Raw genomic sequence first — 25,870 nt, forward strand, 5'->3', positions numbered from 1 at the left:
ATAAGAAAAGAAATCAATAATGCTGAAATAGAAAAACAATAGAGAAAAATCAATTAAATGTATTTTATTCTTTAAAAAAATAAAAAATTTGATAGACCTCTTGTAAAACAAAAGAGACAGTGAATATCACTTCGGATACTGTGATTATCAGACAGTTAGGGAATGCAATTTTATGCTCATAAATTTGACAATTTAAATAAAATGGACCAATTCTTTAAAGACTATAAACTAGCAAACTCAATCAAGATGAAACAGATGATTTAAATACCCCTCTAGCCATAAAAAAATTGAAATAAAGATTTTAAAACTTGAGAAATCTCTAGGCTAAGATTGTTTCACTTGAGAATTCCACTAAATGAAAAGAAATCATACCAATTTTAACCATCTAGTCCTGAAAATAAAAGAGAATACATTACAATTTATTTTATGAGGCCAATAAGACCAAAACCAGACATAAAAAAAGCTGCAGCCTACAGGTCATTATCTCTCACGAACTTAGATCTAAAAATCCTTAACAAAATTAACAAAATGAATACAACAATAAAAAAACTATACACTATGACCAAATGAAATTTACTCAGTATAAGCAAGGTTAGTTCAACATTCAAAAATCAAAGAATGTTCTAAGAAAACATCTCCAGGTTATCTTGTCATTCAATGTCGCATATCCATCACCCAAAGTCAAATTGTCCTCTGTCACTTTCTATCTGGTTTTCTTTGTGCCCCTCCCCTTTGAACATATATACCCTGATTTATTAATGTCACCCCATTAAAATTAATTAAAAAATGCTTGTTTAAAAAAAATCAAAGAATGTAAAAAAAAAAGAAATCAATGGATGTAATTGATCATATTAGCAAGATTAAAATATATATATATGATTATACTAATGAATGCAGAAAAAGCTTCTCACAAAATCTATTGCTCACTTATAATAAAAACCTTCAAAACTTTAGGAATAGAGAAGAATTACCTTCAGAAAACACATTTGCATAAGCTGAAAGCTAGCATCACATTTAAGAATAAAAGACTGAATAGTCCCTCCTACAATTAAGAAAAAGGGAAAGATGTCTGATCTTGCCACTTTTATTAAATATAGTACTAGATGTTTTATCTATTGTAATAAGTCAAGGAAAAAAAGTAAATGTCATATAATTTAGATAGAAAGGAATAAAACAGTCTCAACTTACAGGTGACATATTGTCTATCTAGAAAATCTCAATCAACGTACAAAAAACTGTGGGAACTAATGAGTTCTCAAGGTTCCATGATACAAGATCAATATGCAAAAATCAATCACATTTCTACAGTCTAACAATAAATGTTCAGAAACCTAAATTAAAGATAATAAAATTTTTCATTGCTTTAAATAAAATTAAATTCTTAAGTATACACTTAAAATCATATATGGCATATATATACTGAAAATTCCAAAATGCTGATAAAATTAAAAAAGATAAATAGAGACACCTTATATTTGTGAAATCGAAGACAACATGGTAAAGATTTCTGTTCCCTCCAAATTCCTATAAAAATTTCTATCAAAATCTAAGCACAATTTTGTAGACATAGACAAGCTTATTTTAAAATGTATATGAAAAGATATAGGCCCTAGAATAGTTAAATCAATCTTGACAATAAATAAAGTGAAATAAATCAGTGTCCTTACTATCCAAGTTGCTATATAACTGCAGCAATCAAGACGGTGTATCAGTGATGGGACAGATAAACAGATCAATGGACCAGAATGGAGAACCTAGAAAAAGACCTGCACAAATGCGCTCAACTAATTTTCTAACAAACAGTGCAAAAATAAATCAATGGCAGAAGAATAACCTTGTAACAAATGGTGCTGCTGCCAGTGGACAACTTTAGACAAAGATAAATAAATCTTCATGTAAAATTTATTCGAAAATTAACTCAGAATGAATCATGAGAGTAAATGTAAAATATTGCATATAAAAAAAGAAATGCACTGCAATGAGATAGCACTGCAACTGTTAAAATGGCTATACCAAAAAGACAAGACATAAGAATTGCTGGTCAGGATATGGAAAAAGGGGAACCTTTGTGCACTATCGAAGAATGTAAGTTGGTATGGACACTACTGAAAACAGTATGAAAGTTGCTCATAGATATTAAAAATAGAACTACCATATGATCCACTAATCCCACTCTTAGGTATATACACGAAATAAACAAAATCCCTATCTTGAAGAGGTAGAGCTTCCACATACTTTCTGCAGTCTTATTTACAGTTGCTGAAATATGAAAGCAGCCTATGTATCAGTTGACAGGTGAAAGGATAAATAAAATATGGTATACACACAAACACACACACACAAACACAGAGCAGTTTTATTCAGCCATAAAAAGAAAATCCTGCCATTTGTCACAACATGAATGAAACTTGAGGGTGTTATGCTAAGTCGGAGAAAAACAAATACTGTATGATCTCTCTTATATATGCAATTGAAAAGTAAAAAACCCCAAAAAACTAAATTTTAAAAAGTGAAACTTATAGAAACGAGGCATAGAAAAGTGTTTGCCAGGGCTTGGAATGAGGAAAAAAGAGTGGGTGGATAAAGGATACAAACTTTCAGTTATAAGATGAACAAGCTCTGAGGATTTAATATATAACATGGATAGTTGCTAACAATGTACTGTATAATTGGAATTTACTGAGATAGTAGAATTTAAATGTTATTACTAAAGAATTAAGATAAATATGTGAGCCTGACCAGTGGTGGCACAGTGGATAGAGCATCGACCTGGGACACTGCCGAGCCAAGTTTGAAACCCAGAGGTCACTAGCTTCAGCATGGGCTCATCTGGCTTGGGTACAGGCTCACCAGCTTAAGGGTGAAGTCACTGGTTTGAGCATAGGTTCATAGACATTATCCTGTGGTCACTAGTTTGAATGAAAAGGTCACTGGCTTGAAGTCTAAGTTTACTTGTTTGAGTTCAAGGGTTCTGCCTTGAGCAAGGGGTCACTGATTCAGCTGGAGCCCCTCGGTCAAGGCATGTATGAGAAGCAATTATTGAATAACTAAAGCAGGGATCAGGAAACCTTTTGGCTGAGAGAGCCATAAATGCCACATATTTTAAAATGTAATTCTGTGAGAGCCATACGACCCGTGTATGTTACGCATTATCCAATAAAAATTTGGTGTTGTCCCAGAGGACAGCTATGATTGGCTCCAGCCACCCGCAACCATGAACATGAGCGGTAGGAAATGGATGGATTGTAATACATGAGAATGTTTTATATTTTTAATGTTAATATTTTTTTATTAAATATTTGTCTGTGAGCCAGATGCAGGCATCAAAAGAGCCACATCTGGCTCACAAGCCATAGGTTCCTGACCCGTGAACTAAAGTGACACACCTATGAGTTGATGCTTCTCATCTCTCTCTCTTCCTCTCCGTCTGTCTGTCCATCTCTCTCTCTCTTTTGCAAAAAAAGAAAAAGATAATATGTGAGGTGATGGATACGTTAATTACCTCAAAATATTCACTTTGTATACCTTAAGTATCTTATAATTTTGTCATTATAACTCAATACTGCTGGACAAAAGGATTTAAGAAAATAAATGCAGTGTATTGAGTATAATTTCATTCTGTATGACCCAATGAACTGTAAAATTTGAGTCCCATCAGAAAAGATATGTTGGTGTAAGTTCACCAAGTTGTACACTTGGAGTATAAACCTGGATATACTAACAAGGGGTTTACTGATCGCTCATCAGTCAATCATGTAATGTGTTTATAACTGGTGATGCTTCTGACTGTAGAACTGGGTATGCCTTGGGAAGAACATCATTCCTACCGTGTCAGTATAGTTATAAAACCTAATATAAAGCCAAAAGGTATGAGCTACAAAGATTACCACTAGAAGAAAATAGTCTTATTTAGTTTATCACTTGTGTACTCTAATAACAAAGCTCAAATATATAGACAGTTTATTCTTAACAGCATATTTTTATACACATTAGCTCTTTGACTTTCATGATAGCACTTGTGAAGTGCTAGATAGGTCTAATTATCCCAAGTGCTTAGTTTGATAATTCAGATGGACTTGACTGAATATCATAATAAATAAGACAAACTCTGAGAAATCTATAGTAGCAAAAAAACAGTGTATTGGAATTCTTGTTATGTGAAGTGAAGCCAGTCTAAATAATTGAGAGGGTTCAGTTATAAAGATATAGGAAGACTTTTTTAAAATAGGCTTGAATTTTAGGTAGTTAAATGACTTAAAATAAATATGTTATCAAATTAGTCTAAGATCATTTCTAAGCAATAGTCCTATTGGCTATATATGTATATACGCTATATGTAATTGGAGAAAATTAATAAATAATAATTATATTAATTGTTTAAATTATTTTGCTAAAATTATTCTCTTCCTTAGACTAGTATACTATTTTACCTAGGAAAATGTTTTTTATTTTTGATACAATTTATACTTTTGGCATAATTCTCACATATCTTAAATTAGCAAGCTATAATTAAATGAAATTTAATTGAATGTTAATATATACTATATATAATATATGTAATCTCTCTACTATATCTATATAATATAATGCATATAATTAACAAAAAACCAGCAAATAGTTATTCACTATTTCTTACTAGGTGTTTGCTTTGGGAAATGCAATGATTACTGAGTACCTGTTCCTCTGTTTGGTAGAATCTACTAGGAGGGAAGAATCTCACAAAAAAAGAAAGATTGTGAGAAGTAAAGTACTATAGGGTTTCAGGGAAAGAAGCTTCTTCCAAATATAAAAAAAAAAAAGACTTATTTTTTTTTAGTTCTATGTTTTGCATTTTATCCCAATAAAAAATATGCTTCTCAATAAGTAACAACTACACATTTAAAAAATCAGATATATTAGATCTGGTCTGTGAAATGGGAGTTATTGATCCTACAAAGCAAAATTATAAGTGCAATCTACTCAACTATTAAATTATCACAGGCATGTCACGCTACCAAACTGAAGAAAAATTACATGATTCAGCTCCACAATAGGAAACATGAAAAACTGTCGCATGACTAGCCTCCAGTATCAAACCACATAGCTGTCTTGTGAAATGATGGCCTCCCAAGGAGCTCTAATGGCAAGAGATTTAGACTCATTTTTAAAAACATTTTCAGCTTTGGGACAAGATTCATTATCATCCATTATCAAACAGCATCAATATCAAAATTAATAATGGTGCTTATGAACACTATTAAAATATTGAAAACAAAGCCAAGTTCTTACACTTTAGCAAGAGAAGCAAATGAAAAATAACAAAAAGAATGCCAAAACAGTTGCTTCATGAAGAGGTGAAGAAGCAATCAAACACAAGATGCACAGCCAAGAAGCTTCAAGGGCAAACGACAGTATAATCTGAACCATTGTAACATCCACATCAATTGGTTCAGAACATCAGCAGCAGACAAGCACCACTGGAGGGAGCAATTAGTGACAGTGACTTGATTTTGGAAAAATAAGTGTTTACAAAAAAAATAGGAGATAACAGATATAACGATACAACAAAAAGCTCCCAAAGTAATAGCTTTAATCAAATAAGAGTGCATATGAATCAAATAAAGGTAATTTTTAGCCTTCCTCATCCTTATGGAAAAATATCATGAGTTGATAAGCTTAATGAATGCACAAGGTTCTAATGTATGTCACAAAATACAGTTCATTAAGCTGAATAGTGAGTAATTCAGACAAGAGATGTTTTTACAGATAATTAAGAAATCTTGGTTAAACAGATGGAGAAGACAGATGCTGCTCATTCTTAGTTCTCAAATTTTGGGGGTCAAGCCATATCATGATTTCTATCTCAGCCAGATGTGATGTAAATATGGAAAAGGCTTCTGATGCAGTGGATGCTGCTCAGGCTATTATAAGAGCGAAATGAGTAGCTAAACTTTGATGTAATTATCTAACAATAAGACACAACAATAGGACAAGATCATTTGGAATAAACCAACATTTTTATAACAGCAAAGACATATAATACTAACTACATAGCAGTCACCTGTGTAAGTGTTATTAACTTATTCAAGTAATCCTCTCAAACTTCTCTGAAGTAGAACGGAGCCATTTTTCATGTCCAGATACTGAGAAACTGGGGGATAAGTGAATTGTCTAAAGTCTTAAAACTATTTACTGCCTATACTTTTGAGTATTAAGAGCTTATTTTTGACACAGAAAGAAATGTAAGGCGTATCCTATTTCATTGTCTGGCAATGATTACATTGAAATAGGAGAATAATTCCATTTACATTTATCCTTTTACACAGGATATACTGTCAGAAAGATATACTAACATTCATTTTTCTATACATTCTCTAACCATTAAAGTAATATTTCTTTCTCCTCAAGGAAAACAGAAGTCTTCATGTGTTTGATCACAATGTATATTATTCATGAAGTTAATAAGTTATTTGAATAAATATTTACTAAATGACTCTACTATGTATAAAATCTGAACAGTTGAGGAAATATATAAATGAACACTAATATAATCTGTTTTCTGTTTATAAATTTGAGAATAAGAGCTAACTATACAGGAAATTAACTGCTTCAGCCACCAAACAATTTATGAGGTTAATGCTTTAATGTTCCATTGGACATGTTCATGTTTTACAAAATAAAGTATTCCGAACACAAGTTGGGTATGAAATGTGCACTGACACAATAGCTTTAAACAGTCCCTGGCTGAGGCCACGATTTGGCTGTTCTAGCTGGTTCCTCGGTGCAGCACAGGGAAGTCTCAGGTACTACTGCCAGCCTTGTACTGAACGTTCCATGTTGCTGCATGATTCCAGTGGGTTCTCCTTCTTTCCCTTATCTGTCCTCATTCCCAAAGAATTTCTTGCTTCCCCTGTGCCGGGAACCAGCGCGGCTCCTAATTCTGGGTTTTGAGTGAGAACAGTGCGGAATTAAGAAAAGACTTATTAAGAAAAAAGGATGGGATTGGGAGGCCTCTTCAGTGCTGATGGCAGTATCCGAGTGCCCCATAGCCCCAGTTTGCTTTATTATATAGCCATATGCAAATCAAGGAAGTCCTTGATACAAAGTACACATCCGAGGCTAAAACAGAAACTCTCCCAAGGCATAAACAGCATGCATAAGCAAAATCAACCAACATCTGAACAAACAAAGAGTGAGAGGAAGGGCATGTAAATTGCTTCCAGTAACTTAAGCAAGCAAGTGAAGTGGGTGCAAATACTCAGCATCAGAGCCAATATGGAGTTGGAGGGGGGAGAACTTAGCCTTTTGCTAAGCCTCGAATCTACAAAGGCTTTTTGCCATTTATGGTCCACAACACCCCTGTATCACTTAATTCCTTCAAAATTTTTCCTTCTTTTGACACTTTTTCCTTTTTTAAAATTTTCTTGTGCTACCTGTCTGTTCTTTAACAGTGATACTGAACATTTTGCTGTTTATAGTCTTTGCTAGCTGAAAGAATATTCTCTCTGGTCAGCAAAAAGAGAAGTCACATTGCAGAAGGGCTACACTTGCTCTTGTCCATTAATTTTTAAATTAAAGATGTGCATCACCATCAAGTTTGCTGCTCCATTGAATAATTGAAGGTATGAAGGTGTTACCACTATTATCCCAGTGATTTGAAGTAATAGCTGAATTTAAAGTCTAGTTCTGATTTTCCATTAATGCTGTTGTTTTAGATTTGTACTTAATATTAACTTGAATTTTTAATCTTACTTAATCTTATTCAAATCTATTCCCATTTATCTGAATTGCTTTATTTGTAAGTAAGAAGTTGCATCAGTGAATGTATACAAAGAAATTAGAGTCCAGAAACTCTATTCAAGTGAGGAGGCTCCTGGGGCCAGCATGGAGGAAGTTCTTGTGTCTCCAGGGGCACAAGAGGATACCAAGTGGCTACTGATCTAGTGGCCTTGGAGCCCATGCTGCGGTTGCTTGCAGATCGCTATTTCACTTGCAGGTACAAAGCAGATATCAAGGGAAACCCATGTGAGCATCAGTGTATATTACAACACTGCAACTGAATATGTGTTATCACACCGGCTGGGTCTCATGTAGCTCTTCAAAGTGGAAAAAAAACTAAAAACATTTATTTCCCATAAAATCAGTACCAACTGTAGCAGACTTCAAAACATGGTCTCTGGGAAATTTAAACAAGGGGCACAGTTTCTAACAGAACTTGAACCTCTTGGTTTTCATAGTAAAGACTGCTTTATTGGTGGCAGTTAGTACAAGTCAATAAATATTGATCTTCAAAGACAAATTCAGTTATTTAATGAAATGGAACCAGCTGATGGCATGGAGGACAAACTGAAATCAACCCTGCTTCCTGGGAAGTGAAGCCACAGCCAGCGTATGGCTGTTCCATCCACCAAGAAAAATTTACTGCTCAGATGGAGAAGAATACACTGTAATGAGCTGTGTTAGAGGATGGGTAATAAAAGTGAATATAAATGTCCCCATAAGCCTCCTATTTTTAAGAGAAGCCATTCACTAAAGGCTACAATGCAGTTGTATTGCCTAAATTTTTAGAAAGTAAAAGCGTAACAGAAGGGTTGCTGACACAAAAACAACATAAAGAAGTTGTGGTAAAATGCATTAACAGCACAGCTACATCGTGAGGATTAAGGTGGGATAAAAACCGACATGGCACTGGATCGCACACTACAGCAGACCCAGCACCCGTGAAGAAGCGTGCTCACAGCTGGCCATCCACAGGAAGCCCCGGTTTCTTCCTTCTTCTTCCACAACAAGCCTTGGTTCCCATTTTGTCTTCAACCCCCTAGATCTGCCCTGCCATGTTCACATTCCATTTACTTTTGTTTTTCTCTTGCTAACAATTGGCAAGCAAGGGATGTTTTTCTGATTAAAAGTGAATAAAGCACTCTGAAAAAAATTTGGACAAGACAAAAGTTTTACGTAGCAAAGGAAAAATAATTTGCCCATCATCCTCATCCTGTAACCCGATAGTAAATGCCACATTTTAGAATACTTCTCTTTGAATGTGACAACATGGTTAATTGTTTCTTGCTCAAACTTCCATCAATTTGAAGTTAAAAGGAACAACGGGACCTTCTTACCCAGTCTGCTTCAGTGTGACACTATCAAGAAAGTTCAGTCCGTACCTCTCTCCCCTAACTCCTCCCCCTCAGGTTGTAGGAGAGAGGCAAAGTGTGGACGGAGTGGACCTTACTCTGGAATGGCCTTCCTCCCTGAAACAAAATAGAACTGGAAGGCTTGTGACTTAAATGAGAGACTCATGAAAAGGCTTTGAAAAATACAAATGGGAGTATTTTATAAGGCAGTGTATACACTGTAGTCACTCAGTCTCATGCTGTAGTAACATGGTAACCACCAAAGAAGTTACTGAGAAGCCTTTGAATACAACAAAATCTTTCACATCATTAAAACTAAAAACAAAAATAAAAATAGGCCCTGGCCGGTTGGCTCAGTGGTAGAGCGTCGGCCTGGCGTGCAGGAGTCCCAGGTTCGATTCTTGGCCAGGGAACACAGGAGAAGCACCCATCTGCTTCTCCACCCCTCCCCCTCTCCTTCCTCTCTGTCTCTCTCTTCCCCTCCTGCAGCCAAGGCTCCATTGGAGCCAAGATGGCCTGGGCACTGGGGATGACTCCATGGCCTCTGCCTCAGGCACTAGAGTGGCTCTGGTCGCAACAGAGCGACCCCCCGGATGGGCAAAGCATCGCCCCCTGGTGGGCGTGCCGGGTGAATCGCAGTCGGGTGCATGCGGGAATCTGTCTGACTGCCTCCTTGTTTCCAGCTTCAGAAAAATACAATAAATAAATAAATAAATAAATAAAATAAAAAACAAAAAATAAACCCTAAAACCTAAATTTATGATTTAATATTGAATATTTATTTACACAAAATTTTAAATAAGAAGACTTTAAAGAGTGTTATTTTTCCTTAGAGGCTATAACACATGTATATTTAAATAGCTCTGTTTTTAAATAAAACATTTATTTAATACAAAAAAAGGAGAGGGGGTTGCTATTTTGTTTACTTAAGAGAATATGCAGCTTTAAAGATTTGATAAGTAACTCTTTGTATATAATTAACCGATTACTAATTTCAAATTATGGGAGTAAACATATTGTAAGTTTTAAGTTATTAATTTAGTACAGTTTATTTTTGACAAAAATGGGCTACTTTTTTTTTCTCATGAAACTTCAGAGCTCAGACTATGCCACTCAAAAAAAAATTGAATTCGTGAATTTTAAGAACCATCATCTGGAAAAACCAACTTTGGACTAAATTAAGAGGACTCTTTAACCAAGGAACACTTGATGAAGCCATATAGAGACTGGTAGGAAAAGCAGAAACACGGAGGGCTGTGCAGCTCCCTGAGCAAACGGCAGCCCGGAGAGACTCTTGTGGTGGGAGGTGAGTTTAGCAGAGAGGGGAGGGTCCTGAGCCCCAGGAACAAAGCCCCAGCCTACAGCCCCAGAGCCTAGAAGAGGCATACGGACAGTATTTACATGCAAAACAAGTCAGGATACTGTTTGTGAGAAAGAGACAGATTTCTCAGACCCAGGATTTCTTAAAGGGACCAAGCAGAAAACCTCTTTCACAACCACTCACCCAGGGCTCCAGGGGATGGGGATAGAGGAGAGGACCAGAGCAGAGGGAAGAGAGTGTAATCTAGGAGGCACAGGGAATAATAACACTTTGATGGACAGCCACCTTAACCCCTGGGCTGAGTCAATCCCCAAATATGAAGCGAATATTTCCCCTGGAAACAGCAATACCAGCAAAGGGAAGCAGGACACCAGCCAAACAAGCTCTCCTGTGGCACTCAGAGCAGAGTAGCTTAGAAGGAGGGAGATTTCAGGACTACAGTATGGAGTGTTAGGGGTCTGAGCTGTAGCACCCCCACCCACACTGCTGAGGGCTCCCTGGAGGGCGGGCAGTGGTGGGAAGCAGAAGTGCAGTTCCATCGGCAAGGGCAGAAGCCGGTTGGCCATGACTGAGGCCTGGTGTGAGCTCAGTCTTGCCCAGCAGGGGCAGAGGTGAAACTCGAAAGTGGTCAGGCCCAGCTGCGGGCCCACCTACAACCCCGCCTGTGGGGGAAAGGCAGGAGCCCCAGAACGGGTGAAGACCCACCGCTAAACAAGACACAGGGGCACGCTGTTTCACCCAGCCTGCAGAACCAAAGCTTGCACCCTACGCACAAGCCGTCTCCTACTGCGGGGGTGGGAGGAAAGCCAAGAACAGGCAGAGTCCTGTGACTGAGCATCAGCATGCATCTCCACCTGGCCCGCAGAGCCGAGATTTACAGCCAATCGGAGTGGGCTCCTCCAGCAGGGTTGGAGCAAAAGCCCAGAACAGGTGGAGATCCGCGACTGAGCACAGGTGTGCAGCCCTGCCTGGCCCACAGAGCACAGGCTTGCAGCAGATCCATGAGTGGACTCCTCCGCGGGGGCAGAGCAAAAACCTGGAAACATGTGGAGACTCGCAGCTGAGCAAAGGTGCTCACCCCTGCCTGTGGTGCCGAGGTAGCGGTGGCAGAGGGAATGGAGGGCCAGCAGACAGACCACACCTAGGGATCACAGAGGCCACACCCATTGGACTGCAGTGGCCACATCCTTCTTATACACAGACAAAATGAGAAGGCAGAAAAATGCAACACAAATGAATAAAGAGATATCCCCAGAAAAGGACATGAATAAGTCAGATATAACCAAATTACTGGATGCAGGGTTTAAAATAGTGATTGTTAGGATGCTCTAAGATATTAGAACAACAACAGATGGTCCTTATGAACACCTAAATAAAGACATAGCAAATATATAAAAGGACATTGAAATAATAAAAAAGAATCAGTCAGAAATGACAAATACAATATCCAAAATGAAGATCACAATGGAAGAAATTAAAAGCAGGATGGATGAAGCTGAAAATCAAATCAGCAAGTTAGAGGACAAGATAAATGAAGGCATGGAAGCAGAGCAGAAAAAAGAAAAGAGACTCAAAAAGTCTGAGGAAATTCTTAGAGAGCTCTGTGACCACATGAAGAGAAATAACATCCACATCATAGGGGTTCCTGAAGAGGAAGAGAAAGAACAAGGAATAGAGACTTTGTTCAACCATAACATAGCGGAAAACTTCCCTAAATTAATGCAGGAAAATGTCTCACAAGTTCAAGAAACACAGAGAACTCCATTAAAGAGAAACCCAAAGAAATCTACACCAAGACACATCATAATTAAAATACCAAAGCTAAGTTATAAAGAGAAAATATTAAAAGCTGCAAGAGAAAAAAAGGTTATCACCTACCGAGGAGCCGCCATAAGGATGACATCTGACTTCTCAACAGAAATACTTGTGGCCAGAAGGGAATGGCAAGAAATATTCAAAGTAATGCAGAACAGGACCCTACAACCAAGACTACTTTGTCCAGCAAGGCTATCATTTAAAATTCAAGGAGAAATAAAAAGCTTCTCAGACAAAAAAAAAAACTCAAGGAATTCACTACAACCAAACCAGTGCTGCAAGAAATGTTAAGGGGCCATTGTAAACAGATCAAAGGGGAAAAATAATATAGCAAAAGAGGAATACAGCTTTAATAATAAAATGGCAATAAACAAGTACATATCAATAATAACCTTAAATGTAAGTGGATTAAATGATCCAATTAAAAGACATAAAGTAGCTGTGTGGATTAGAAAACAGGACCCATACATATGCTGTCTACAAGAGATACACCTTAAAACAAAAGATGCACATAGACTGAAGGTAAAAAGATGCAAAAAAATATTTCATGCAAATGGAAATGAAAAAAGAGCTGCGATAGCAATGCTTACATCAGACATAATGGACTTTAAAACAAAGACTGTAGTAAGAGATAAAGAAAGTCACTACATAATGATAAAGGGAGCAATCCAACAGGAAGATATAATAATTATAAATATCTACACACCTAATATAGGAGCATCTAAATATATAAAGCAGACTTTAATGGATATAAAGGGCAAGATCAATAGCAATACTATAATAGTAGGATATTTTAATACCCCACTAACATCACTAGATAGATGCTCAAGAAAGAAAATTAACAAAGAAACAGCAAACTTAAAGGACACACTAGAACAACTGGATTTAATAGATATCTTCAGAACCTTTCAACCTAAAGCAGCATAATATACATTCTTTTCAAGTACTCATGGTACATTCACTAGGATAGACCACATGTTAGGGCACAAAAGCAGTCTCAACAAATTTAAGAAGATTGAAATCATATCAAGCATTTTCTCTGATCACAATGGCATGAAAATAAAAACCAACCACAACAGAAAAACTAAAAAATACTCAAACACTTGGAAACTAAATAGCATGTTACTAAATAACGAATGAGTTAAGAATGAGATCAAAAAAGAAATAAAAAAATTCCTAGAAACGAATGATAATGAGCATACCTCAATTCAAAATTCATGGGACACAGAAAAAGCAGTCCTGAGAGGGAAGTTCATAGCATTTCAAGCATACCTTAAGAAGCTAGAAAAAGCTCCAATAAACAACTTGACCCTGCATCTAAAAGAACTAGAAAAAGAACAGCAAGTAAAGCCCAGAGGTAGTAGAAGAAAGGAAATAATAAAAATCAGAGCAGAAATAAATGACATAAAGGCTAAAGAAACAATACAGAGGATCAATGAAACCAAGAGCTGGTTGTTTGAAAAGGTAAACAAGGTCAATGAACTGTTAACCAGACTCACCAAGAAAAAAAGAGAGAGGAGTCAAATAAAATTAAAAATGAGAGTGGAGAAATAACAACTGACACAACAGAAATACAAAATATTGTAAGAAAATACTATGACAAACTGTATGCCAAAAAATTAGACAACCTAGATGAAATGGACAAATTCCTTGAAACATATAATCTTCCAAAAATGACAGGATAAACAAATGGGATTATATCAAACTAAAAATCTTTGCACAGCTAAAATCAATAAGAACAGAATAAAGAGACAGACTACACAATGGGAGAGCATATTTGACAATATGTCTGATACGGGGTTAATAACTAAAATTTATAAAAAACGTGTAAAACTCAACACCAGGAAGACAAACAATCCAATCAAAAAATGGGTAAAAGAAATGAATAGACACTTCTCCAAAAAGGTCATACAGATAGCCAATAGGCATATAAAAAAATGCTCAACATCACTAATCATTAATGCAAATTAAAACCACAATGAGATATCACCTCACACCAGCAAGAATGGCGCTCATCAACAAAACAACACAGAATAAGTGCTGGAGAGGATGTGGAGAAAAGGGAACCCTCCTGCACTGCTAGTGGGAATGCAAACTGGTGCAGCCACTATGGAAAACAGTATGGAGATTCCTCAAAAAATTAAAAATTGAACTGCCTTTTGACGCAGCTATCCCACTTTTAGGAATATACCCAAAGAACACCATAGCAGTGTTTCAAAAGGAGAAATACAAGCACCCCCATGTTTATGGCAGCATTGCTCACAATAGCGAAGATCTGGAAACAGCCCAAGTGTGCATCAGTGGACGAGTGGATTAAAAGGGTTTGGTACATATATACTATGGAATACTACTTAGCCATAAGAAATGATGACATCGGATCATTTACAACAACATGGACGGACCATGATAACATTATTCTGAATGAAATAAGTAAATCAGATAAAACTAAGAACTAGATGACTTCATACATAGGTGGGACATAAGAATGAGACTCAGAGACATGGAGAAGAGGGTGGTGGTTATGGAGGAGGGGGGCAAAGGGGGGAGGGAGGGACACAAGGAAAACCAGATAGAAGGTGACGGAAGACAATTTGACTTTGGGTAATGGGTATGCAACATATTCATGTCAAAATAACCTGGAGAACATATATACCCTGATTTATCAATATCACCCCATTAAAATTAATAATATATTAAAGAAATTGAATTAGTAATCTTACAAGTAAAATTCTGCCCATAAATTTTAAATTACCAGTTTGGTCTAGTGTCTCAAGTCTTAGGACTCAAGGCCGCACGTTAGAACCAAAATCAATGCTGCTCATCTGAACTGATGTTAAAACTGATGAAACTACTCATTCTGCACTTAATGTGCACGTCTCTACTTGTCTCCTTTGTCTTCTTTTTCTTTCATTTACTACCTGGATATAAGATAGCCATTCTTTTCCCTTTATGATCTTTCTTCTTTAACTTAATATCTTCTCTCCTGATTTTCTAAAAGGAAATTTATAATATTCTCATTATATAATAAATTTAGTTCCTAAATACCACTTTCTTAAGAACTCAGTTCATATGCTGTAGACTTTGCTATGTGTTAAAAGGTTTAATTATGTTTAAGCTCTATATACTTTCTATTTAAGAAAGACATTTCCAGTTCTTTTATAGTTAAATATTGTCCTGAAAGGACTAAAGTTCACCAAGCCTCAGGAACATAGGTAAGAACTTTGATTTTCTGCTAGGCAGTGTTTATTTCTTATTTTATTTTATTTATTTTTATTTTTTTAAACTAAGTATTCATTTTTTACTTATTTTTAAAAATTTATTCATTTTAGAGAGGAGAGAGAGTGAGAGAGAGAGAGAAAGGGGGAGGAGCAGGAAGCATTAACTCCCATATGTGCCTTGACCAGACAAGTGCAGGGTTTTGAACTGGCGACCTCAGCATTCCAGGTCGACACTTTTTTCACTGTACCACCACAGGTCAGGCCAGCGGTGTTTATTTTTAATGTTGCTTTATTGTGGTAAGAATATTTAAATGAGAACCATTCTTTTAACACATTTTTAAGGATATAATAACACAGTGTTCATTTTTAATGCTGGCAAAATGAACACTCAGTATTGGCTATAGACAAGTCAGTTTTTGTAAGTACAAGTTCATATCACTAATCCCACAGATAACCTTCATTTTTGCCAACAAGGCTATTTTGTTTCACCAGTCCATTAGAAAACTACAGGAATGACTAGTTAAAGAAGATTCCTGATGTCCAGAGACCAGGTTATCCTATCCACATGTTTATTAAAATCCTCCACTCCTATTAAAAAAACTGTTCAAACTAACAAACAAATTCAGTCAAGTTTTAGGATATAAAACCAATATAAACTAATAATAAACTATCTGAATGATAAATCAAGAAAACAATTCCACTTACAATTGCATTAAAATATGTGAAGTAATTAGAAATATACTTAAGGAGGCAAAAGTGCTATACACTGAAAAGTATATTGATTAAAAAATTAAAAAAGACAAAAATAAATGGAAAGATATTCTATGTTCATGATTGGAAGTATTAATATTTATAAAATGTTCATACTAACCAAAGCAATATACAAATTCAATATTTTAATGGCATTTTTCACAGAAATAGAAAAAAATCCTAATATCTGCATGGAACCACAGAAGATTTTACATAGTCAAATAAATCTTGAGACAGAAGAACAAAACTAGAGGCACCACACTTCCTAATTTCAAACGATAGTACACATCTGTAGTATTAAGAGCATGATATTGGCATAATAAAATAAAGAGCATACAATGGAGAAAGGATGGTCTCTTCAATGGTGCTGGGAAAATTGGACAGACACATGTAAAATAATAAAAGTAGGTCCGCATCTTACACCACACACAAAATGGATTAAGAACTTACATTTAATACCTGAAACTGTAAAACTCCTAGAACAAAATAGTCATAGGGTAAGTTTCTTACATGGGTTTTGGCTAAGACTTTTGATTATGATGCAGAAAACAAAGACAATAAGACCAAAAATAAACAAATGAGACTACATCAAACTTAAAAGCTTCTACACAGCAAAAGAAACCATCAACAAAATGAAAGGCAACCTACAGAATGGAAGAAAATATTTTCAAATGATATATCTGATGAGTTAATATTCAAATTATACAAAGAACTCATACACACAAATTCCACAGCAAAGAAATAAGCAAACCAATAAAAAGTGGGGAAATAAAATAAATATATATTTTTCTTTCCTAAGAAAGACATACAAATAGCCAGCAGGTACATGAAAGGTGTCAACATCAGTAATCAGCAGGGAAGTGCAAATCAAAACCACAATGAGGTATCACATCACACCTGTTAAAATGGCTATCAGGAAAAAGACAAGAGATAACAAGTGTTGGCAAGTGTGCAAAGAAATTAGAATCCTGTACACTCATGATGAGAATGTAAAATGTTGCAGCTTTTATGCAGTGTGTATTAATGTGAGCTACATAATGACCCATAGAGATCAGCAAAAGTTTAATGACACTGTTGTAAATATCTGTAATTAACCAGATTTGAGATTAGGCAGGACTAGATTTGAGATGGATCTTCTTACAAAAGTTCTATTAATGTTTTTGGCTTCCCTTTCCTACTTTTAAAAATAAGGATAGTGGTGAAGATTAAATAAGATAATTAGTGGGAAGATTTTGACAAAGTAACATGTTCAATACAATTTTATTAACATAAGTATGTAAATATAGCCTTCTTTAATTTCTAGTATTTACTTTGTAAATATGTTTTAAATGTGTTATTAATAATCCTAGTTGTAACAAGCCTGTAAGGAAGTACTTTCAAAAAAGAATTATTAAAATAGAAATAAAAAATTTTCATAATACTAGCCTGACCTCCTCCCACATAAAAGTGCAGTTTGAAGTTTCCTCGTGACAGCACTGATGCTGGTCCTGATGCTGCTGGGAATAGGGAGAGCAGTTTTTCTTTCCGTCTATCCTCTGTGACAATCTAACAGCCTTTGGCAAGCCATGGAAGAAATAATTCCCAATCTGTCCCTAAATCTTAAATCTAAATCTTACCTTTTTATACTCAACTATAAGTTATTAGTCTAGACATATCTCACTGTCTCTCACATTCATTTTATGATGAATGCTTTAAAAAAAAGGCATAAGTTTCTTTGAGTTATAATCTAGTGGGAATTCTATTACAGCTCAAGTTCACTATAGAGAACAAAGGAGATCAAAGCAGGTTTATTATTTGTTAACAGTAAAATATTTTTCTTCTATTCTCCCCAAGAAATATTTACAATGACTTCCCAATTTAATAATCATTATTAGAATCTCATAAATCTCATTGCACCATAATATTCTGGGAACATGTTGTTAGAAATAGAGTACCAATGTAGGGTTAACCATACATGATCCGAGGTGAGATCCCTTGGCACTTGAATGATAGCACTGTCTCTTACCAACTGAGTTACTTAGGACAACTTATTTAAAATATCTGTGCCTCAAAAACCACATAAATAAAATGAAATAAATTATCTGTTTAGTATCTGAATAAGGGCAATTATAATAGTGCCTATACAATTGATTTATGGAAGGGTTAAATACTAACCTTTGACCCCTACCTGTTCACAATTATAAATTTTTGAGGGATAGCCTGACCAGGCAGTGGCACAGTGCACAGAGCGTCGGACTGGGATGCGGAAGATCCAGGTTCAAGACCCCAAGTTCTCCCACTTGAGTGCGGGCTCATCTGGCTTGAGCAAAAAGCTCACCAGGTTGGACCCAAGGTTGCTGGCTCAAGCAAGGGGTTACTTGGTCTGCTGAAGGCCAGCGGTCAAGGCACATATGAGAAAGCAATCAATGAACAACTAAGGTGTCACAACGAAAAACTAATGATTGATGCTTCTCATCTCTCTCCATTTCTGTCTGTCTATCCCTCTCTCTGACTCTGTAAAAAAAAATAAATAAATTTAAGGGATATATATATATACACTTCTTAAAAATAATTTTAAAGAGGTGTCATACATGTCAAGAAATCTGAGAAAACTTTCATTTGTTCTCAGTCTATAGCAAAAACAATATAAAATCATTTCAAAATTGTTTTCAAAGGTCAGATTTTTTTAATGACAGAGGATTGAATAAGAAATGAAATATATTTGTTTTTCTACATTTCTATTCTAAAGCAGCTACTAAAAAACAAAGGAGAAGATACAATTTAGCGAGACCAGGACTGTTGTTGGTAGCCATTGCTCTTTCCTCATGAAGTGGACCTGGAGATCACTATGCTGTGTGAAATAAGCCGGTCAGAGAAAACCAGTGTCATATGACCTCACTTATTGCATGGCATCTGCTAACAAACAAAATAAAAGCAGATTCATAGAGATGGAGAACAGATTGACAGCTGTCAGAGGGGCTGGGGGCTGGGGAACTGGGTGAAAAGGTGAATGGATTAAACAAAGACAAAAACTTATAGACACAGAGACAACAGTGTGGGGATTGCAGGAGGGAAAAGGCATGGAGGTGGAGGAGAGTAGAGGAGACAAATGGTGATGGAGGAAGACTTGACTTGGGGTGGTGAGCGCACAGTGCAACAGACAGATGATGTATTGTAGAATTTTGTACCTGAAACTTGTATAATTTTATAACAATTTCATCCAAATGAATTCAATTTTTCTGGATATTAAACTATACTCATAAATTTTTATTGAAATATTCCATAAATCCAATTGTCTTCATTCTGATCTGTGAAGTGCCTTTGAAAGTGATTGGCTTATTAATTTTCAACAAGGAATATTCATAATGCTTCATTTTGCTCTGAATTTATATGGCTTAATAAGTAACCATTGATTGTCTTCTCTGTATTTACTTGAACCTAGATTTCTCATAAATACTATTGGGTATAACTAATAAAAAACATTCATAAAAATACTTAAGAAGGGTTCTCTTGCTATATCAAAATGTAAGTCTACAGATACAAAATTGGATTTTAAAATATCCAGCCATGTGTGTAAAGGCAAAAGCAGTCTTCTATGATAAATGGTCCACAAATTACTTTAATAAATTTTTCTTATTTCATATTGCCCCTTAATTCTTATCTCTGAGAATGACAGTCTTTTTAAAAATATGTACAATATAATTCATTGTGGAAATAACTCAATGTGTTGTTTGAAAAATACATGATTTTTACTATACAAAGCAAAACATGGTAATTATATATCTAAATCATTAGCTTTCTAAAAAATAAATAAATTATTAGCTTTCTGGTTTCATCTAAATCTTTATATTCTAAAACAGAAAAATCAAAGATTACCTTTATTCATATCATAGTCTTATTTATTCATATTCCTCACATTAAACAATACTCCATGGTCAAGAATGCAAAGACAATGTAATATTAGGAAATCTTATTAATTAATAGTGAAATTCAATGTCAATAAGACAAAAGAAAAAATATCTGTTTATTTTTACCAAAAGAATCATTTGATTAGCACAGGAAAAACACAAGGATGTTTCTTTAACATGATACAACAAACCCAAAGCTTACAATTTTATATGATAAATACCAAAAGGATTTCCATTAATAATAAAAATAAGGCAAGGAAAATGTTTTCAATACATCAGATAGTATAAAAAAACTGAAAAATCAATATGCTATACTTACATTAAAGGAAGAGGTAAGTTTTTATTAGTATGTAAGTTATAATAAAATCATTCCAAAGAGTAGTGAAAGAATAAAGTATTTACTTAATTGCTTGGAGACAAATGTTAATAAATTCAAGAGAAAAAAACAAATGCATCCCATTAAAATTATATATAAAGATAAATTCCAGACATATTAAAAAGTAAATGGTCAAAACAAAATAACAAAACTCACTTTAAGAGAAAACCACAGGTGACTACTTATGCAAGCTCATGTTGAAAAAAATCATTGCTATAAAAAAATGGAAAGTAATAGAAAATATCATGAATATGAACATAAAAAAACTTATGGTTTACAAGGTTGAGTCCACCAATTGGCCATAAAATGCAAAAAGCCTGATGCTTCTTAGAAACAGTAGCAGCAAGTCTATTTTAAAATTAAATTAAATTTTTTTTTAATTTCCAGGACAACAGGTACTTACTTTTGCAAAAGTAACACAAACCAACACATTAAACCAAATACCTGTTGGGTTATTTTCCAAAGACCTTTCAATTAATTTTCTTTAAAAAACATGAGCATTTTGTTATAAAATAGTTTAAATATAAGAATTTAGTAAATTTTCTATGGTATTAATAATAATTAGCATGTTATTTTTTTCTGGATATTAAACTACACTCATTAAATTGCATCCAAAATGTCTTCAAGGGTTTAATGAACAATAAATGAAACTTTAAAAATACTTTATCCTTTTAAAATAGGTATGTTAGCCTGACCAGGGGGTGGAACAATGGATAGAGTGTAGAACTGGGATGCAGAGGACCCAGGTTCAAAATCTCGAGGTCACCAGTTTGAGTGCGGGCTCATTCAGCTTGAGCACAAGCTCACCAGCTTGAGCACAAGGTCGCTGGCTTGAGCATGGGATCATAGACCTAAACCCATGGTTGCTGGTTTGAGCCCAAAGGTCCCTGGCGTGAAGCCCAAGGTCGATAGTTTGAGCAAGGGGTCACTTGCTCTGCTATAGTCCCCTGGTCAAGGCACATATGAGAAAGTAATCAATGAAGAACTAAGGTGCCTCAATGAAGAATTGATGCTTCTCATCTTTTTCCTTCCTGCCTGTCTGTTTCTATCTATCCTTCTCCCTTTCTATCTCTCTGTCTCTATCATAATATGTGTGTGTGTGTGTGTGTGTGTGTGTGTATAAATTAAAAGATTTTATCAGCATTGAGTATGAAAACTACAGTCAGAGGAACATACTCAACATTTTCATATAGATGGAAATCTAGTATTTTGCAAATATCTAAACAGTATATATTATTTCACAGATGATTCTTTTTTTTTTTTACAGAGTCAGAGAGAGAGTCAGAGTGAGGGATAGACAGGGACAGACAGACAGGAAAGGAGAGAGATGAGAAGCATCAATCATCAGTTTTTTGTTGCGACATCTTAGTTGTTCATTGATTGCTTTCTTATATGTGCCTTGACCGCGGGCCTTCAGCAGACCTAGTAACCCCTTGCTCGAGCCAGCGACCTTGGATCCAACCTGGTGAGCTTTGCTCAAACCAGACGAGCCCACACTCAAGCTGGTGACCTCAGGGTCTCGAACCTGGGTCCTTCCGCATCCCAGTCCGATGCTCTATCCACTTCGCCACCGCCTGGTCAGGCTCACAGATGATTTCTTATTGGACTGTGACTGTACTTTTTTGCAACAATAGTTGTATTAAACTAACTGGAAATTAACAATGAAAAATATCCCCAGGGAAATTTGTAGAAACATGGGTGTTTCAAAAAAAATAGTGCCTTTACTAATGATTTTATTGATAGCATTGTACTCATGAGTATGTTTAAGGGAACTTTAAAATGATCTAAGCATACTAAATTTTTTTTTGCCGTAGTACAAAAGAGAGAATGTACATAAAGTGTAACAAATGGAATGCTGCAATAGACTCGATGGCAGTAAAGTCTCTGTTGTAACTATAATGTGCAAGGCTGTAATAAAAAATAAGAAAAAAGAGGGGAAGTGCTTAACCTGGAGTACTATTTAACAACATTAGCAAATTTGGATTTTACTTTTTCATAACACAGAATGGAATAATGTTTGAGTATTAGAAAAATACTTTAAGACAAAGTGACTAAATTTCAGCTAATATTTGAGTTTTATAATATTATTGTTTCACACTTTTATTACAGAATTGGAGTAGAAAGTCTACTCCATTGCATTTAACAATAGCTGTAATTCTAAAGATTAAAAATATACTTCCTCAACACACAAAACAGAAAGAAGCTTTTATTTTCCTTTCATATTTTTCATCTTGTAAAGGTACTTCATTATTTCTCAAAAGACAATATTATTATCTGAAACGAGATTATGATCATATGAAAATTACTTTCACTGTATTTAATTCTGCAAAGAAGTAAACAAGCATTTTCAAAGTAGAAAAATATATCTATATATATATCCTTATTATGTCTGTTGTCTCACCAACACTGGGGTCTCAAAAGCAGTAGTAACAATGATAATAATAACTTATTATAGGGCTATAAATTTTAAAAGTGATTAGAACGTTTAACATAGTTAAGTCAAAATTGAGAAGAATTTCTAAAAAATATCTTTTTCTTTTTTATATTTAGAAAATTAAATTTAACAGGGTGACATTGATCAATCATGTAGAAGATACTTTTTACAGATAAATCTAACAAACTAATGTTGACATGTTTGTGCATTTATACCCACATATTGTCATGGTTAAAACAATCTTCCAGTTGAATTAAAAATTTTGAAATAAAATCTATGGTTTAACAATCTCACACAAAAGTTTAGAACACCACATTGTGAACCTTAGGATTAAATAAATAAATGAATAAGTAAAAGTCGTTTGGTTGCGGCTGACTGCACAGCCAAAGCAATAAGAATCGTTATAATGAGTTTTAAAAAAATAATTTTACTTACTTATCCTTCTTAGCAGATAGGACTGATAGTCAAAATCAGCAAAAATATTTCAACATTTAAGCCATAGTTATTCTAAGGTGTCACAGCAATGTATTCAGCCTTGATATTTTTCATTAATTTCCTCATGTAACTAGGTTTATGAAATCCTTCCAGGGGACAATTCCACTCCACTGTCCGGCAAATCCCTTTCCAGAAATTTTGACAATATATAATATTTTAGATAAACATTTTTATTAAAAATATACTAACTAGTCAATTAATTGTACATTATTGTTAATATGGATATACATATTCATGAATAGTCTAAGTAGTCTCACTCTTCAAAATTTATTCACTTCACCAGAAACCACTAGTAAATATTTATTCTTGTTTTTCATTGTATTAGAATTAACACAGAGGACACTTCTATCTGATTTCTGCTTCTGAGCCGTCCAGAGATTCTACATGACATAACCTTAGAATTAGCCAGGAATTATCCTTTCTCTTTGCATCAGTAAAAATGTCCACATCTGACTTTTGTGACACTGAATACATTTTTACTTTCTCTTGTTTTTCTAGGTAGGTCACAGTGACTTATGCCACCATTGGTTTAGGTGTCCAACTTTTAACCCCTTCTATCCCTGTGTTACAAGTTGTTGTACTGTTATCTAACTCTGAAAGATTAGCACTGCTCTGAAAGTAACATTATTACTATAAGCGGTTTTACATGAACAAATTATTGCTTTCAAATAAAACAATTTCTCCTTAAACTATCATGAATCATCTTTCTACATTTGGAATTTTGGACCATATTTCCTGGTATTCTAATTTTGTTTCTATCTATATCTTATTTTTATCATAATAATCTCTTGTGCTAAATTTAACTACTGGCTTTAAATAATTTAATTTCAAATTTGGACCATAAGATTGGTCATGGATAACAGAAAAATGTTCTCAAATTTTTCTATGAGTTTTGATAGTTTTCTCTTCTTTCTTATTTGCTTCTTTTTCTTAAATCTGAAATGTGATCAAAATTTTAATACCCTTTACAGAAAACACACCACACCAATAACTATATTAGTCCCATGTTTTTGTTTTAAAAATGTCCAATTTATAAATTTCAACACATTTTATACAAATCATTTATGATGAATTCATTTGTAAAAATCATATTGTAGAAAATAACTAACGATGACAACATTCCTCCCAACAAAAATAATATAATTCCCACTCACTTGATGATAATATGTATATGAGATACTATTTAAAATTAGATTAGAATTAGAATCCAACCTAGTTTCAATTCTAGATTCAGATCATAGTTATAGCTTTTCTGTTGATTCAGATGTAACTCTCTTCTATTAAGAAAACCCATTTTTAGGCCCTGGCCGGTTGGCTTAGCGGTAGAGCGTCGGCCTGGCATGCAGGGGACCCGGGTTTGATTCCTGGCCAGGGCACATAGGAGAAGCGCCCATTTGCTTCTCCACCCCCCCCCTCCTTCTTCTCTGTCTCTCCCTTCCCCTCCCGCAGCCAAGGCTCCATTGGAGCAAAGATGGCCCGGGCGCTAGGGATGGCTCCTTGGCCTCTGCCCCAGGCGCTAGAGTGGCTCTGGTCGCGGCAGAGAGACGCCCCGGAGGGGCAGAGCATCGCCCCCTGGTGGGCAGAGCGTAGCCCCTGGTGGGCGTGCCGGGTGGATCCCGGTCGGGCGCATGCGGGAGTCTGTCTGACTGTCTCTCCCCGTTTCCAGCTTCAGAAAAATACAAAAAAAATAAATAAATAAAAAGAAAGAAAACCCATTTTTCTTAATGCAACATTTAATTGGCTAAAATATGCTGACTTGCTCCCTAAACTTCCAACCTTATTGCTGATGAATGCCTGATCTTTTTATTGAATCAAATAAAAGCTACTGTAAATTAAGCTTATTCTTTCTGTTCAAATTATAAGTTAATAACTACACACAAGTATCTATCAATAAAGACAAAAAAGAGAGTTCAAGGTATATCAGTACTTAAAAAACTGCAAACTGAGTTTATTGTCTTCTAACAATAACATCTATAAAACATGATGAAATTTTCATCAAGTAAGTTATTCTTATTTTATTAGTCAGTTGACTCATACTGGGCATTGAAGGCTTAACTCATTTACAAAAAAAATATATTAAAGTATGTTAAAATAAAGTATAAAATGCAATCAGGGTGATAATTTTTATTTTATTATAAAAATATAGAGAGTCTACCTTACCCCTAACTTCATAATGAATCTTACAGAAGGGCAAACGTCTTCATAGACAAGGACATGTAGTATACATTCTACACTCTACTTTTATGAGAAAAACAAAGTAAAAAATAATAATCAAGCTTATATCAGAGTCTTAATCAAAATAGTAATTTCTAGTCTATGTCTCAAAATCAAATAAAATTCAACCTTATGAACCACATACACTATCATTTACAATCTTGGCCCAAAGCAAAGTACAAATATAAAATAATAATAATAATTTCAAGAGGATTGAAGCAATGGTCATTATTATAATAAGTATATAACC

The 25,870-nt window shown here is 34.9% G+C and overlaps 1 protein-coding gene and 1 pseudogene across 2 annotated transcripts in view; one reads left to right on the top strand and one right to left on the bottom strand.

The window, feature by feature from the left end:
• LOC136384168 (protein Abitram-like) overlaps positions 1-8,636 on the top strand; it is a 59,476-nt pseudogene extending 50,840 nt beyond the window's left edge.
• Positions 1-25,870, bottom strand: part of MAGI2 (membrane associated guanylate kinase, WW and PDZ domain containing 2) — a 1,711,587-nt gene that overhangs the window by 1,605,085 nt on the left and 80,632 nt on the right. The window lies entirely within an intron of this gene.

Source organism: Saccopteryx leptura, chromosome 12 (genome assembly GCF_036850995.1).
Source record: "Saccopteryx leptura isolate mSacLep1 chromosome 12, mSacLep1_pri_phased_curated, whole genome shotgun sequence".
Taxonomy (NCBI): domain Eukaryota; kingdom Metazoa; phylum Chordata; class Mammalia; order Chiroptera; family Emballonuridae; genus Saccopteryx; species Saccopteryx leptura.